Raw genomic sequence first — 16,090 nt, 5'->3', positions numbered from 1 at the left:
CACCGTGGAAAGCCGGGTGGCATCTAGAGCTACCAACAGGTGGATGCTCAGACTACAGAGAGGTTGATCCACCAGGTCCCTCTCTTGCTGTAAAGATATAAGGTGAGACACAGGGATGAACTAAGTGAGGTTATATGAGACACTACCTAATAAAAATGATAGTCTCAGTCTTTTCTCCCCATAGAATGCCAGCACCCCTTTGTATTTCCCACTTCCACCACCGTCCTGGTCAGAAAATTGAAAAAATCTCCTCTACTATCTGGTCACCCTACAATGAAGCATATTAGAAATGAGACCCAACCCACAGACATTCTGGGTGGCTTTTTAGAGCCTCAGGTTCAGCCAGGGATCCACGTATATTTAAGAAAGCTTGCAAAGTGAAAGACAGAGGGAATAACATAACATATTTAAAAAGAACCAGCAGGCAACAAAAGCAATGCAGTAAACTAAAAAAAGGAGAGGGGTCTTATAAAAACCTAAAAAGCCAAAACAAAATCAATTAAAATTATCAGAGAGACTGTAAAGACTAAAAGATTTTGTATCCATAAATCAAGAATGAGATTCTAGGAAGAACATAGACTAGTAGATATTAGAGCTTAAATTATACATATGTTTAATTTATATATTTTATATTCACATATAATTAAATACAAAATTTTAAGTATATGTTGATTTACATAATTTACATATAAATTCTAATTATATATAAATTTACATAATTTATAAACATTTATATACACACAGTAGTATTATGGTTCCAATCTAACGAAGATGTAGGAACTAGATATATTAATACCTTCCCACCTGAAATAATGGTTTGCAAGATACTAGAGATTGAAAAATGAAGGGTAATAATACCTGAGAGATGGGTAACAAATAAAGGGAGCACTATGATTCTGTCAGTCTACTGTCTTGAAAGAGTTTCCAGGAAATTTTGCTCTGAAAGGGAACCCAATCAGGGCTCAGCAGATCCCTGGGTAGGGGAGACACAAAAGAGACTCCAGGGAGACCAAGGTGCATGGTCTTTGCAGGTCAGATTAGCAGAGAGGAGGGAGTTGCACAGAGGGAGAACTCCAAAGATCTATAAAGTCCCCCAAGTTTTCAGGATATCACTAATCAGTATTTGTTTGTGAAACCTCCTGAGCCTGAAGAAAGAAGCACTCTAAAAAATTAGAGATTGCAGGACTGTACATTGTGCTCGAAAACTTACGGGAATAGTACCTTTTCCAACTAGCCATACTAGAAGCCCTCAAGGTTCATGAGACTCCCAAAAGGTTCTTGCCTCCATAGAGAGAAATAGCCAGATTGAGCACTGCCCTGGTCTCACCTCAAAAAACTTAAAAGCAAGACATAAAAGGATGAAATTGTGCCTAAGTAATTTAACTTCCTTCTAGAATAAAATTTGAGGATAATTGTAGTAATATAAAAATGTTCAGTATTCCACAAGGTAAAACTGCCAATGTCTGGTGTCCAATAAAAAATTATTAGACAGGGAAGGGTGTGCCCGCTCAGGCCTGCTAGGCCTACAAGGCGGGAGGATCCCTTCAGGCCAGGAGTTCAAGACTAGCCCAGGCAACAATGTGAGACCCATCATCTCTACAGAAATTATTAGACATTCAAAGAATAAGGAAAATTTGAAACAAAATGACAATATAATTCAAATAACCAAAACTGACCAAGAGATCACATTAAGCTAAAAAGCTTCTATACAGCAAAGAAAAAATTAACAAAGTGATGAGACAACCCACAGAATGGGAGAAAATATTTGCAAACTACCCACATGGCAAGCGATTAATAACTAGAATATATAAAGAGCTCAAACAACTTAGGAAAAAATCAAATGATCTGATTAAAAAATGGGCAAAAGATCTGAATAGAAATTTCTCAAAACAAGACATACAGATGGCCAGAGACATGAAAAATGCTCAACATAATTGTCAGAGATAGTTGTCAGAGAAATGCAGACAACATAGTTGTCAGAGAAATGCAGATCAAAACTACAATGGGATATCATCTCACTCCTGCTAAAATGGCTTTTATCAAAAAGACAGGCAATAATGAATGCATGGCTCAGTCCACCACAGTTGACACCTGATCACTCCTGCCATGGTCTGTCTTACTAACCCAACCTTCTAATACCACCACAGCTGCATCCTACCTTCATGTACCACCAACAGGGCAAGGGACTGACCTGTCCAGTTGGTCACAGCTAATGCCAAAACCAGCATGGACTACTTGGGTTCCAGTGGATTGATCCATCACTACTGCTGCCATTGTTCACATCACAACAGCTCCCCAGGGGACATAGAACCTGACCACATAGAACATCTAAGCAAGCCAGCTGGAGGCCCAAGAATCAACTCTCTTGGACCCACCAACACTGGTGCCAGCAAAAGCTGCTCTAGAGTATAAGAACAGGCATGCTCAGCCTACCACTACCAATACTAGGGCCCACGGAATGGCCCACCTGACATCCTAGTCTCCAGGAAAACTTTACCACAGCCTCCACCAATAAGCCCAATCTAAGCCAACAAAGAAATCACAGATACCACTGATGCTGTTTATAACTGAGAAAATCACACAGAGCTCACACTACTGTAGGCATGCAAAATCAAAGTCAAAGTGACTAACCAAACCAACAACATATACAATCTTAAAGAAAAAGTCCTCCCTTATAAAGCCAATTTCAAAAAGTTGCAAGAAGTGACTTTTATATCAGATGCCCAGACATCAATGCATGGACAGAGGAAACATGAAAAAGCAAGGAAATATGACACCATCAAAGGAACGTGATAATTCTTCAGCAACCAGATCCCAATCAAAAAGAAATTCACAAAGTCCTGGATGAAGAATTCAAAAAACTAATTTTAAAGAAATTCAGTGAGACATAAAAGAATTCTGAAAACAATACAGAGAAATCAGAAAAACAATTCAGGATATGAATGAGAAATTTATCAAAGAGATGGATATTTTTAAAGAGAAACAATCAGAAATTCTGGAACTAAAGAATTCATTGAATGAAACAAAATACATTCAAAAGCTTTAACAATAGACTAGATCAATCAAAAAGGCGAACATCAAATGTGGAAGACAGTTCTTTTGAAATAATCTGCCAGAAAAAAATAAAGAAAAAAGAATGAGAAAAGCATTCATGACACTTGGGACAACATAAAGTGACTGAATTTTCAAATTATCAGTATCCCTGAACACAAAGATAAAATGAAAGGATTATAAAATCTGTTTAGTGAAATAACAGATGAAAACTTCCCAAGTCTAGGAAGAGATATATACATCAAGATATAGGAGGCTCAGTGAGTCCCAGGCAGGTACAGTGCAAAAAGGTCTTCTCCATGGCACATTATACCCAACTATCTAAAATAAAAGATAAATAACAAATCCTAAAAAGAGCAAAAACAAAACATCTAGTCACCTATAAAGAAACCCTATCAGACTACCAGCAGATTTCTCACAGAAACCTTATAGGCCAGAAGAGAATCGGATTATATATAAAGTGCTGAAGGACAAAAACTGCCACCCAAGTATACTATACCCAGCATAATTATCCTTCATAAATAAAAGAAAAATAAAGTTTTTCAGAGACAACAAAATGCTGAGGAAATTTGTTACCACTATGGCCCTACAAGAAATGCTCAAGGAAGTCCTAACCCTAGAAGCAAAAGGAAGACATTTACCACCATGAAAACACATGAAAGTATAAAAATCACAGGTAGAGCAATCACATAAAGGAAGAAGAAAAAAGACTCAAATGGTAACACTATGGAAATCCCAAAAACCACAACAAAAAAATAATAAGAGTAAAAGAAAGGAACAAAGAATATATAAAACAACCAGGAAACAACCAACAATATGACAGGGACAAAGCCTCACATGTCTATGATAACCTTGAATGCAAATGTATTAAATTCACCACTTAAAAATTACAGAATAGCTGAATGAATAAAAAATAAATAATCAAACTATATGCTGCTTACACAAAACTCACCTCACTTACCCCACCAGTAAAGACACATATAGACTAAAAGTAAGGAGATGGAAAAAGATATCATATGCAAACAGAAACAAAGAAAAAAAAAGTGAGGGAGAGTATCTATAGTTCTATCAGATAAAATGGACTTTAAGTCAAAAAAGAAAAGACAAAGAAAGTCCTTAAATAAATGGATCAATTCAGCAAAAGGATATAACAATTCTAAAGATATATATATATATACACACTCAACACTGTAACACCCAGATTTGTAAACCAAATATTACTACATCTAAAGAGAGATAAAAAGACTGCAATCAATAATACTGAAGGACCTCAACACCCCACTATTGGCATTATACATATCATCTAGACAGAAAATCAAAAATAAACACTGTATTTAAACTGGACTTTGGACCAAATGGACCTAAAAAACATTTACATAACATTCTATCTAACAACTGCAGAATATACCTTCTTTTCATCAGCACATGGATCATTCTCCAGGATAGACCACATGTTAGGCCAAAACCGTCTCAATAAATTGAATAAATCAAAATCATATCAAATTTCTTCTTAGGCCACAATGAAAATAACTAGAAATCAACACAAAGAGGAACTTTGTAAACTGTACAAATACATGGAAATTAAACAACATGTACCAGAGTGACCACTGGGTCAAGGAAGAAATGAAGATGTAAATCAAATAATTTCTTGATACAAATAAAAATGGAAATATAACATACCAAAACTTGGGATACAGAAAAATCAATGCTAAGAGGGAATTCTATAGCTATAAATGCCTATATCAAAAAAGTAGAAAGATTAACAATTTAATAATGCACCTCAAGGAACTAGAAAATCAGGGGCAAACCAAACCCAAAATTAAAAGAGGAAAAGAAATAATAAAAATCATAACAGAACTACATGAAATAGGGACTAAAAAGACAATACAAAGGATTGATGAAACAAAGTTGTTTCTTCTAAAAGATAAATAAAATTGATAAACTTCTAACTAAACCACCAAAGAGAGAAGACCCAAATAAACAAAATCAATAATAAAAAAGAAGACATTATAACTGATTCTACAGAAATACAAAAGATCATCAGAGACTATTATGAACAACTATATGCTGACAAACTGGAAAACCTAGAAGTGGATCAACTATTGGAAACATACAACCTACCAATCAGGAAGATGTGGAAAATCTGATCAGACCAATAACAAGTAATGAGATTCAATCAGTATTAAAATGTCTCCAAACAAAGGAAAAACCCAGAACCAGATGGATTCACAGCCAAATTCTACCAAATGCACAAAGAAGAATTAACCCAAATCCTCCTGAAACTATTCCAAAAAATCTAAGAGGAGGGCATTGTCCCTAACTCATTCTACAAGGCCAGGATTATGCTGATGCCAAACCTGATGCCAAAATTAGACAAGGACACAAGAAAAAAGGAAAACTACAGGCAAATATCTGTGATGAACAGAGATACAAAATCCTCAACAAAATACTAGAAAATCAAATCCAATAGCATATCAAAAAGATAATATACCATGATCATGTATAATTTATACCAGGGATGCAAGGATGTTTCAACATATGCAAATCAATAAATGCAATACAGAATGAAAGACAAAACCCATATGATCATCTCAATAGATACAGAAAAACATTTGATAAAGTTTAACATCCCTTCATGGTAAAAACTCTCAAAAACTAGGCATAGACAGAATGTATTTCAAAATAATAAAGGCCATATATGACAAACCCACAACTAATACCATACTGCATAAGGAAGAGTTGAAAGCTTTTCCTATAAGAACTAGATGAAGACAAGGATGTCCATGCATGTTCACCACTCCTATTTAACACAGTACTGAAAGTCCTAGCCAGAGCAATCAGGCTAGAGAAGGAAAGAAAAGACATCCAAATTGGAAAAGAGGAAGTCAAATTATACCTCTTTACTGAGGATATGATCTTATATCTAGAAAGCCTATAGACGCCACCAAAAAATTCTTAGATTTGGTAAATGAATTCATTAAAGTTGTAAGATACAAGAGCAACATATAAAAATCAGTATTATTTTTATATGTCTATAATGATCTAGCCAATAAAGAAATCAAGAAGGGAATCCCATTTACAATAGCTAGGAAAAAAAATACCTAGCAATACATTTTACCAAGGAAATAAAAAATCTTTACAAGGAAAACTACAAAACACTCATGAAAGAAATTGAAGATGTCACAAACAAATGGAAAAACATACCATTATCATGGATCAGAAAAATTAATATCATTAAAATGACCATATTGCCCAAAGCAATCTATAGATTCAGTACTATCACTATCAAAATAATGATGCCTTCCTTCATAAAATTAGAAAAACAATTCTAAAATTCATATGTAACTGGAAAAGAGTCCAAATAGAAAAAGTAACCCTGAGCAAAAAGGACAAAGCTGGAGGCATCACATTACCTGACTTCAAAATACATTATAAGGCTACAGCAACCAAAACAGCATGGTACTGGTATATACATAGATATAAAGATCATTGTAACAGAATAGAGAATCCAGAAATAAAGCCACACATATTTACAGCCAAATGATCTTTCACAAAGACAAGAAGAACTTACATTGGGAAAATGAAATCTTCTTCAATAAATGGTGTTGGAAAAATTTGATAGCCACATTCAGAAGAATGAGACCAGACCCCTATCACTCAATATACACAAAAATTAACTCAAAATGGATTAAAGACTTAAACATAAAACCTGAAACTACAAAAACACTAGAAGAAAACCTAGGGAAAACTCTTTTGTACATTCGTCTAGGCAAAAAATTTATGACTAAGATCTCAAAGAACAGTCAGTTAAAACAAAAATGGACAAATGGGACTTAATTAAACTAAAAAGCTTTTGCACAGAAAAAGAAGTAAACAACAGTGTGAAGAGACAACCTCTTAAGTGGTAGAAAGTATTTGCAAACTATTCATCCTACAGAGGACTAGTATCCAGAATATACGAGGAACACAAACTCAAAAAGAAAAAAAAGAATTCCATTAAAAAGTGGGCAAAGATCATGAATAGACATTTCTCAAAAGAAGACATACAAATGGCCAACAGGTGTATGAAAGAATGATCAAGATCACTAATTAAAGAGAAATGAAAATAAAAACCACAATGAGATATCAGCTTTCCCCAGTCAAAATGACTACTATTAAAAACACAAAAATAATGGATATTTGCAAAGATGCAGAGAAAAGAGAATTCTTATACACTATTGGTGGAAATGTAAACTAGTACAGCCATTATGGAAAACAGTATGGAAATACCTCAAAAACACTAAAAATAGAATTACCATTCAATCCAGCAATGCCACCACTGGGCATCTACCCAAAGAAAAGAAATCAATTTATCAGAGGGATACATGCACTTGTATGTGTATTGCAGAAGTATTCACAATAACAAATATATGGAATCAACCTAAGTGTCCATAGATGGATAAATGGATACAGAAGATGTCACATATATATATATATATATATATATATATATATATATATATATATATATATACACACAATGGAATACTATTTGGCCATAAAAAAAATGATATCATGTCATTTGCAGCAACATGGATGGAAATGGAGGTCATTATCTTAAGTGAAATGAGCTAGGCACAAAAAGACCAATATCACTTGTTCTCACTTACATGTGGAAACTAAAAAATTTGATTACATGGAGGCAGAGAGTGGAAAGATAGATAATAGAAACTGGGAAGTGTAAGTGGGGGAAAGGGAAAGGATGAAGAGAAGTGGATTACGGAGTAAAAACATAGTTAGATGGAATAAATTAAATGTTTGATTGTACAGTAGGTGACAATAGTTAAACAAAAATGTATTATAGCCAAGTGATGGACACCCTATATACCCCAACGTGACCACTATGCATTATATACATGTAACAAAATTTCACATGTACCCCATATATTTGCACAAATATAAAAAAGAAATGTTAACCTCAATATAGTTAAATATTTATTGACTGCCATCTCTATGGCAGGCAGTTTGCTAACCACTAGAAATTGTCCTAATTTCTTCACATATATCACCATATTCAATACAGCAACCATATGGAGCAGTGTTATTTTACAAATGAAAGAGTCCAGTTTTAGATAATGTTTGAAGTTGTCAGGATGACACAACTAGTATAATGATGGAATTTGAAGCTTCTGTATACAACTACCATATTATACTACCTCCTTACAAGAATTAGATACTGTGAAATTTTATTAAAAATACTTCCAAAACATTAATATAGGCAGCACATTTTGGATTTCAATGTTGGATCGGTTCCTAGGAGTTTATTCCAAGGACAAGCCTGATGATGGCTGTTTATAAAGCTATTTTGCTTTCTTTCAAAATTTTAAGTGGTTCCTTGATCACAAGAGCACTTTTATGAGTAAATCTGATGTCTAAAATGAATGACAGCCAATTATTTCTTCAATAAAAATGATAAGAGAGCTCTGTGTTGAAGCTCCATGAGTATCAATGGAAAGGAGCATAAATTTTAGCAGAGCTTTCTCAGCAGATGTCAAATTTTGTTAGTGTTGTATTATATTTTCAGTGTTTAGTGCAGTACCTGGCACACCCTAGACATTCAGTAACTATTTGCAGAAATACAAAAGCATAGGGCTAGAGTAAGCGACTTCATGATCCCTCGTCCCTTGTGATTTCCCATTCCAATACACATAAGTTTAACACTCAATATGCATATCCAGATGAAATAACATAACAAGTATTAAATCCAGATTTGAAAGGTAGATTACACGTAACTAGAGGGGACTAAGTATTCTGGAGGAAGGTGGTTTAGAATAGATTAGAAGGGAGTCTTTCTGAGATGGTAAAACAATTCTTCAGAGATTGTGAACATCCTCTAAAAAGTGAGCTATAGGCTGAAATAGACATTCTTGAAGATTCTTTGTTGATATCCCTAGTGCCCCTTGTAAATTACTAAATTTCATAAAAGCCAATAATCTCCCCACTTTGACATAGAAAGGATCATATCCTGAAGGCTTCACCCTAGTTATTCCTCATTAAATGGTTTTTCCTAATTCTTTTTCTTTCAGAATGACTTATGGCAGAAAAAACCTAATGTATCTCATAGTATACTTAGAAATCCATGGAAATTTATCCCAATTTTCCCCTAGTTTAGCTATCTGGCCATGTGCAACTTATTTAACATCTCAGAGTTTGCTTCCTTATTTATAAAACAGATATTTGCCTCACGGGGTAAATATAAGAACTATGTGACATAACATGTATACATACAATGGCCAGCACACTGATAAACATACGGTAAGTAGGTCATTAACTAGTATCAGTTCCTTTCACCCACCTTAGTAAAACTTTTATAGTGTTTGTAAGAAAAAGTTATACAGCCACATTACTGGTTCAAATTCCAGATCTGCTATATACTCATCATGAATAAACTACCAATCTGTGTTTTAGCTTCCTTTTCTACAAAATAGAGCTGATAGCACCTACTTTGATGAGTATTTGAGATAATTACATAAGGTAGTGTCATCAAGCACACAGTGATGAGTGGCACACAGTAAGTTAAATTTGAAATTTCCCCATGGCTTTAAGATAAGTATTTTAAAAGGTGTTCAATAATACTTGATACATTTTTTCATTTACTGAAAAGTTGAACAATAGATCTAAATCTGACAAAATGTTCTTAGAAGTAAAATTCAAATATATTAAGCTTTGAATCTATTAGATACAATTCACATCAAGGATTTTTATCTTGGTTGAACGAAGGGATATCTGATAAATTCAGAGAGTCTTTACGGTCACAATTACAGTTGGCTACAGAAGGTTTTTTTCCCCCAAGATTAGACTTGAAGTACAGAAAGATTCAGATCTCCCCATCACCTTTTTATTTTTTAATATCAAATTATGCCATTTTAAAAGACAATTCCTATGCAGATCTCAGATTACATGAGAAGAATTTTAAGAATTATGTCTTAAATATTGTATTTAACAAAATATTCTTGTATATATTCATTTTTCAGTTTTACCATTATATAGTGTTTTTTAGAGCATGTAAAAGTAAGTTTTACAAAACATGAAACTGTATGGACTATATATACAAAAGTAACTGCTAGCCATGATTTAAATTCTAGAGTAATGTTGTCTAAATGGGCATAAGTACGTCTGAGTGGATGATGTCTTCACATCTGGTAAGAATTATGACTAATTGCAAGCTGTTCAATGTGGTGCTTACCACCAACTCACTTATCTTGGAGCAATATGTAAGAATTGAAAAGCATCATTCAAAATATTAGTGGCCCAAAGGAGGCATTAAACCAAAGACAGCCTTTAAAAAGACAGTATTTTCCTCAGTAAGGAAATTTGAATTTACTGTTTCACCCCCAATTTTTTGCCAACTCTTAGTGACTGACATCATAAATCTTCATTTTGTTTCATAAGAGAGGCATAAAACATGGCAAAGAGAAAGATGTAATTTGAACTCTATCTGAAGAAAATTCTTTTTAGTTGCCATCTTCCATACTTACATTTCATGAATAATATTGCTCTCTAATTTTATAAGCATGATAACAAGTCATGAATAATCAGAAATTACTACTGTCATATAAGAAATAAGTGCAAATTCAGGGATCATTTTATTTTCTAATTTTAAACCCTAATTATTCTGAAATTTATAGATATGTAATTATTTAAAAAATCAGCCTAAGAACCAATCTGTAAGGAAAGTATGTGTTAAATTTGAATTTACCTGATCTACTTTTTGTAGGAATCATGTTGGAGTGTCTTATTACTTTTTAAGACCAGAAAAAGTATTATAAAAGGGGGGAGGTAGATTGGAAAATGTCTTACAATTTTACTAGGTATTATAAGTCATCCTCAAACAACCTTAGCCCAAATTTATATAGGAAAGAAAGAGAAACTTAGATAAGTAAAAATTATGCCAAAGATCATACACTCATATATAGCAAAGCATACAGAAACAACATTTGAATCTAAGCTACTTGAAACCTACACTCGAGTTCTTGACCACAGTCTATCTCCTATTATAACTTTGAGACCATCTTTTGTTGATATGTTCAGTCTATTCTAAAGGTAATTTTAGGCAAGTAGAATGTAAATGTGCCACTGGCTGCAAGTATACCACTGAGTCGTGATGTGGTGAGGATGTGAAGAAAAGGGAAGCCTCTTGGAGGGAATGTAAATTGGCACAGCCATTATGAAAAACATTATAGAGGTTCCTCAAGAGATTAAAAATAGAACCGCCATATGATCCAGTAATCCCACTTCTACATATATATTCCGAGGAGGAAAGAAAATCTGAATCTGGAAGCGGTATCTGTACTTCCATGCTCATTGCAGCATTATTCATGAGAGCCAAGATACAGAATTAACCTATGTCTCCACTGACAGATGAACGATTAAGGAAAACACACACACAATGGGATATTATTCAATCTTCTAAAAATAAGGAAATTCTTGCATTTGCTACAACATGAATGAAATGGAAGGGCATTATGCTAAATGAAACAAACCAGGCACAGAAAGACAAATACTACATAATCTCACTTTTATGTGGAATCTAAAATAGTCTAACTTGTAGAAGTAGGGACTGCAGTGAAGGTTGTCAGAGGCTGAGGTATGGAGAACATGTAGAGACATTGGTCAAAGGGTACAAAGTTTCAGTAATACAAGATAAGTTACGGAGATCTAATATACAGTATGGTGATTATAGTTAATACTACTGAACTATATACTTGAAATTTTCTAAAAGAGTAGTTCTTAAATATTCTCACAAGAAAAGTAAGTGTGCAAGGTGATGGATATTTTAATTGCTTGATTATGGTAATCATTTCACAATGCACACACACATCAAAACATATATACCTTAAATATATACAATCCTTATTTGCCAATTATACAATAAAGCTGGAAAAAGCAAAAAGAAAAATGGAATGGGAAACAATGTATCCAAGGAGGTAGTGGATACTGTACAGGTAAACAACATAAACCTTGTTTTAAGGAATAGGTAACATTTAATTTCATTTATTTGGGGTTGGGGCTGGGAAATACTGGTATTTTATGAACATATTAGTTATCGAGTTGTCTCAGTTCCTTTGTGCTGCTATAACAAAAATGTCACAGACTGGATAATTTAGAAATAATAGAAATTTATTTCCCACAATGCCTAGTGAGGGCCTGGTCTGCTTCCAAGATGGTACCTTGAATTCTACATTCTCTAGAGGGGACGAATGCTATGTCTTCATATAGCAGACAGGCAGCAAAGGCAAAAAGGGGCCAAGCTAGCTCCCCTTAGTCCTTCTATAAGGCCTTCATCCTATATTAATCCACCTTCATGGGCTAATCACCTCCTAAAAATCTCACCTCTTAATATTGTTAAATTTTATGTTGTTACAACATGAATTTTGGAGAGGAAACAAATGTCAAACCATAGCACAAGTATTTAGCCTCTTATATAGCAGCCGCTTTAGAAGGTACTATCTATAAGGAATTGCTAGTCCCCACAATATTTCGACCTGCCAGATAGGTATCTTAGCTCCACCACTCCTTGCTCCTTGACCTTGAACTCTGGCTTAACTTCTCTGTCCCTCAATTTTCTAACCTATGAAAAGAAGTAAGAGAAATTTCTTTTTATAGGCCAGGCACAGTGGCTCACACCTGTAATCCTAGCACTTTGGGAGGCCAAGGTGAAAGGATTGGCTGAGGCCAGGAGTTTGAGACCAGCCTGAGAAAGAGTGAGATCTCCCATGTCTACAAAAATAGAAAAATTAGCCAGTTGTGGTGGTGTGCTCCTTGTAGTCCCAGCTAATCTGTAGGCTGAGGCAGGAGGATGGCTTGAGCCCAGAAGCTTTGAGGTTGCAGTGAGATATGATGATCCCACTGCACTCTAGCCTGAGGTGACAGAGCGAGATCCAGTCAGAAAGGAAGGAAGGAAGGAGGGAAGGAAGGAAGGGGGGGGGAGAGAAAGAAGGATTGATTTCTTCTTATAAAGATTAAATGGGCTACTATAGCCAAATACTTTAAACAGTGTCTGATAAAGAGTGGTCATTTAATAATAGTACTTATTATTATTTTGGCCTTATGAGTAAGGAAATTGAAGCCCACTGAAATTACTTTGCCCATGATCACTTACTATGTAACAATCTTAAAACTGAAACACAAGTTTTTGTGACACCATATCCTTGCTTCTTATTTCACAAATTGCCTTTCTCAGATTGACTTTACAATATGACAGTGAATTTATAAGAAAACACAAGCCTAACATACATTTTCCCTACACATAAATCAAGGAGAACTGTAAATATTTAACATGTATTTTATTTTTTTAAAAAAAGTCATTCTGAGATACTTCATTAAGAAAGGCTATATAGTAAAGCCCCTTATTTTGCAAAATGCTATATTATAAAAAAGGGTACTAAAATACTTAAAGATAAAGAATTGACAACATTTGGGGTATTTATAAGGGTCATGATTGGACAACTGAAGACAAAATCTGAGAACTCTTTCCTACAAGTCTAATAACACAATTATTGAAGTGTCCATTCTGACATGAATCAGTTGGGAAGTTAAAAACAGCACGCAATAAATGGGACAAGACACCATCCATCTCCCTTTTAAAAACCTCATCAAAACCTTAAGAAAGCAGGCTTGGGGGATTTTAGTTAATATTAGAAAATACTCAAGTTACATCTTCATAGATGTATGTATGTATACAGCTAAGTACATATAGAATCTACATAGCTTGCCTATACTAACAAAAAAAGAATCAATTATCAACTGACAATTTGCTATAGTCCACTCATTTAAATTCATTCTCTCACTCAATGTTGACATAGTTATATTATTATGTTATGTTACCAAACTGTTTCTGAAATGAACTCAATTTTAAGTATCCTCTGAGAAGCATATTTGTTAAAAAATATAGATTTTTAGTCTCCTCCCCTGGAGTTTAGATTCAATAGGTCTGGAAGGACTGAAAAATTTGCATTTTAACAAGAATGTCAGGTGATTCTTTAGATATTGCAAACTGGAAACCTGTATCTTACAGATCTAGGAAAATGAGCTAAAGTAGTGAAATAAATTGCTCAAGAGACCAGGGAGTAATGAAATGTGTGTTTAAAACCAGATCTTGTACATATATTTACATATATAAACAAGATATATAAAACATGTGTGTGTATATATATGCACACACATACACACTAGCCATAACAACCCTCCCAAATTGTCGTTATTAGTGCTCCAAAGCCAAACATAAAATATGTAGGTAGTAGTGTCCACAGAATATTAACTTCTGCTGTTGTTTTTGTTTTTATTATTATTATCATTACTATTCACTACAATCCTGAGAGGTAGGTATTACTGCCCCCAAATTTTGGAACCTATCACTCAGAGAAAATAAATCCCCGAAGTCACAGAGACGGTGAACTTTGAGTCAGTGCTTTTTTCATTAAGTTACAACTGCATTATATTTAGCCATAATTTTATATTAATATTTTATAAACATCTGCAAAGTTATAAAATAATAAACAGAAGATGTTTGAGTTTTTCTTTGATTTTTTTAAAGGTTCAAATTTCTTCTGATAAATTGATTTATATCATCATCAACCCGAATTTTTTTTTTAGTAACATCCATGTGTGGAATATAATGTTAAAGTCTAGATTCAAATGAAAAATTCAGCTCTCCAGAATCCTCCAGAAATGTGCTGTTTTGGATAACTGAAATTCTAGATAGCTTTAAAACACTCACATTTTAAAATTATAATTACTTTGTATGGAATTTGTTTTAATCCATCACTTCTTTCCTTTATCAAGTAGAGGATGTGTATTTATCACATAATGTATACTATCCTTGTAAATCCAAAGCCATCATTTTAAATATAAATATTCTTACTCCAAATTACACACAGCACTTTCTCAGATCCACTTGATATATGCAGGATTTTTTAAGAAATAGTTCCAGACAAATGTGTTTTCTTTTTGGATTGCAATAACCCTATATTCTTTTTATAGTTTGGCTTGCTCTTACTGGGAGATTGTCAATGAGGAACTAGAGTTCTAAGTGTCTAGGAAATCTGCGGAAAAAAAGAAAGAGAAGGGTAAAAATTAAAGGACAGAGCAGAAGACTTGACAGGCTCTAAATTAGATTAGACTCTCAATTCTGTCTAGTGATCTGGACTGTAATCAGTACCATCCTAAAACAAATATAATTTCTGATCCCATTATAAAATACTTCCCCCAACTTTTTTCCTATATAACTTAGAATTATTTAACAAAAGACAATATTTTCTGTCCTTCAGTCATAAATAAAATAATATACTGTGAAAGTACTAGGGAGAGTTAGCACAATAAATGAATGAATTTCTGTCACTGTATAAATGGCTTCAGGCTTTTTTTGTTTGTTTTTTCCCTAAGATAAGGGAATAGGAAAATTCTAGATGGTTAAGATATCAGTGAGGGGAAAAGAAAGCTTATACAGTGGCAAATCAGAGATCCTGAACTAGGTATTTTCCCTAGGACTGTCCCTCTGGGAAGACTGAAGTAGGAACCAGACACAAAGCAGGATTGCTGCCAAATGGCTTTACAGGTGCACATGTGCAATAGCAAATAATTTATTTACAGAAGGAGAATGCTCTACAGTCTACAAGCCCTCATATAAGTGTAAAAGATTATTATTATTAAATGAGTTACTTGAGTAGGAAGTGTTTACTTCTGTGGAATTATTAAAAACACTCTATGTTTAACCAAATGTCCTTTAGGATAATGATGAATCACTTAACAGCTTCAGCTGATCCCAGGAAGCCCAAGCTTTTTGGGACAGGCTGTGTTTGATGTGACCTATGGTTTCTACAAAAGTCTTGGTAGCTGTGTTGGTAAATAACAGCCACCAGAAATACCATTGTCCTTTTCTTGCCCATTCTTGCATAGCACATGAATCCATCATAAATCAAGTGAAACAGAGACTTTCCCCCCAAATCACTGCTGATTTGTCAGCTAATGTGTTTCTCCAAGATGTGCTAAGACAAAAGCA

The 16,090-nt window shown here is 34.0% G+C and overlaps 1 protein-coding gene across 1 annotated transcript in view; it reads right to left on the bottom strand.

The window, feature by feature from the left end:
- Nucleotides 1–16,090, bottom strand: part of ANO3 (anoctamin 3) — a 407,322-nt gene that overhangs the window by 223,479 nt on the left and 167,753 nt on the right. The gene's annotated exons all lie outside the window — the stretch shown is intronic.

This window comes from Lemur catta, chromosome 7 (genome assembly GCF_020740605.2).
Source record: "Lemur catta isolate mLemCat1 chromosome 7, mLemCat1.pri, whole genome shotgun sequence".
Taxonomy (NCBI): Eukaryota; Metazoa; Chordata; class Mammalia; order Primates; family Lemuridae; genus Lemur; species Lemur catta.
The sequence above is the reverse complement of the archived record's forward strand: the minus strand, read 5'-3'. Positions and strand labels throughout refer to the sequence as shown.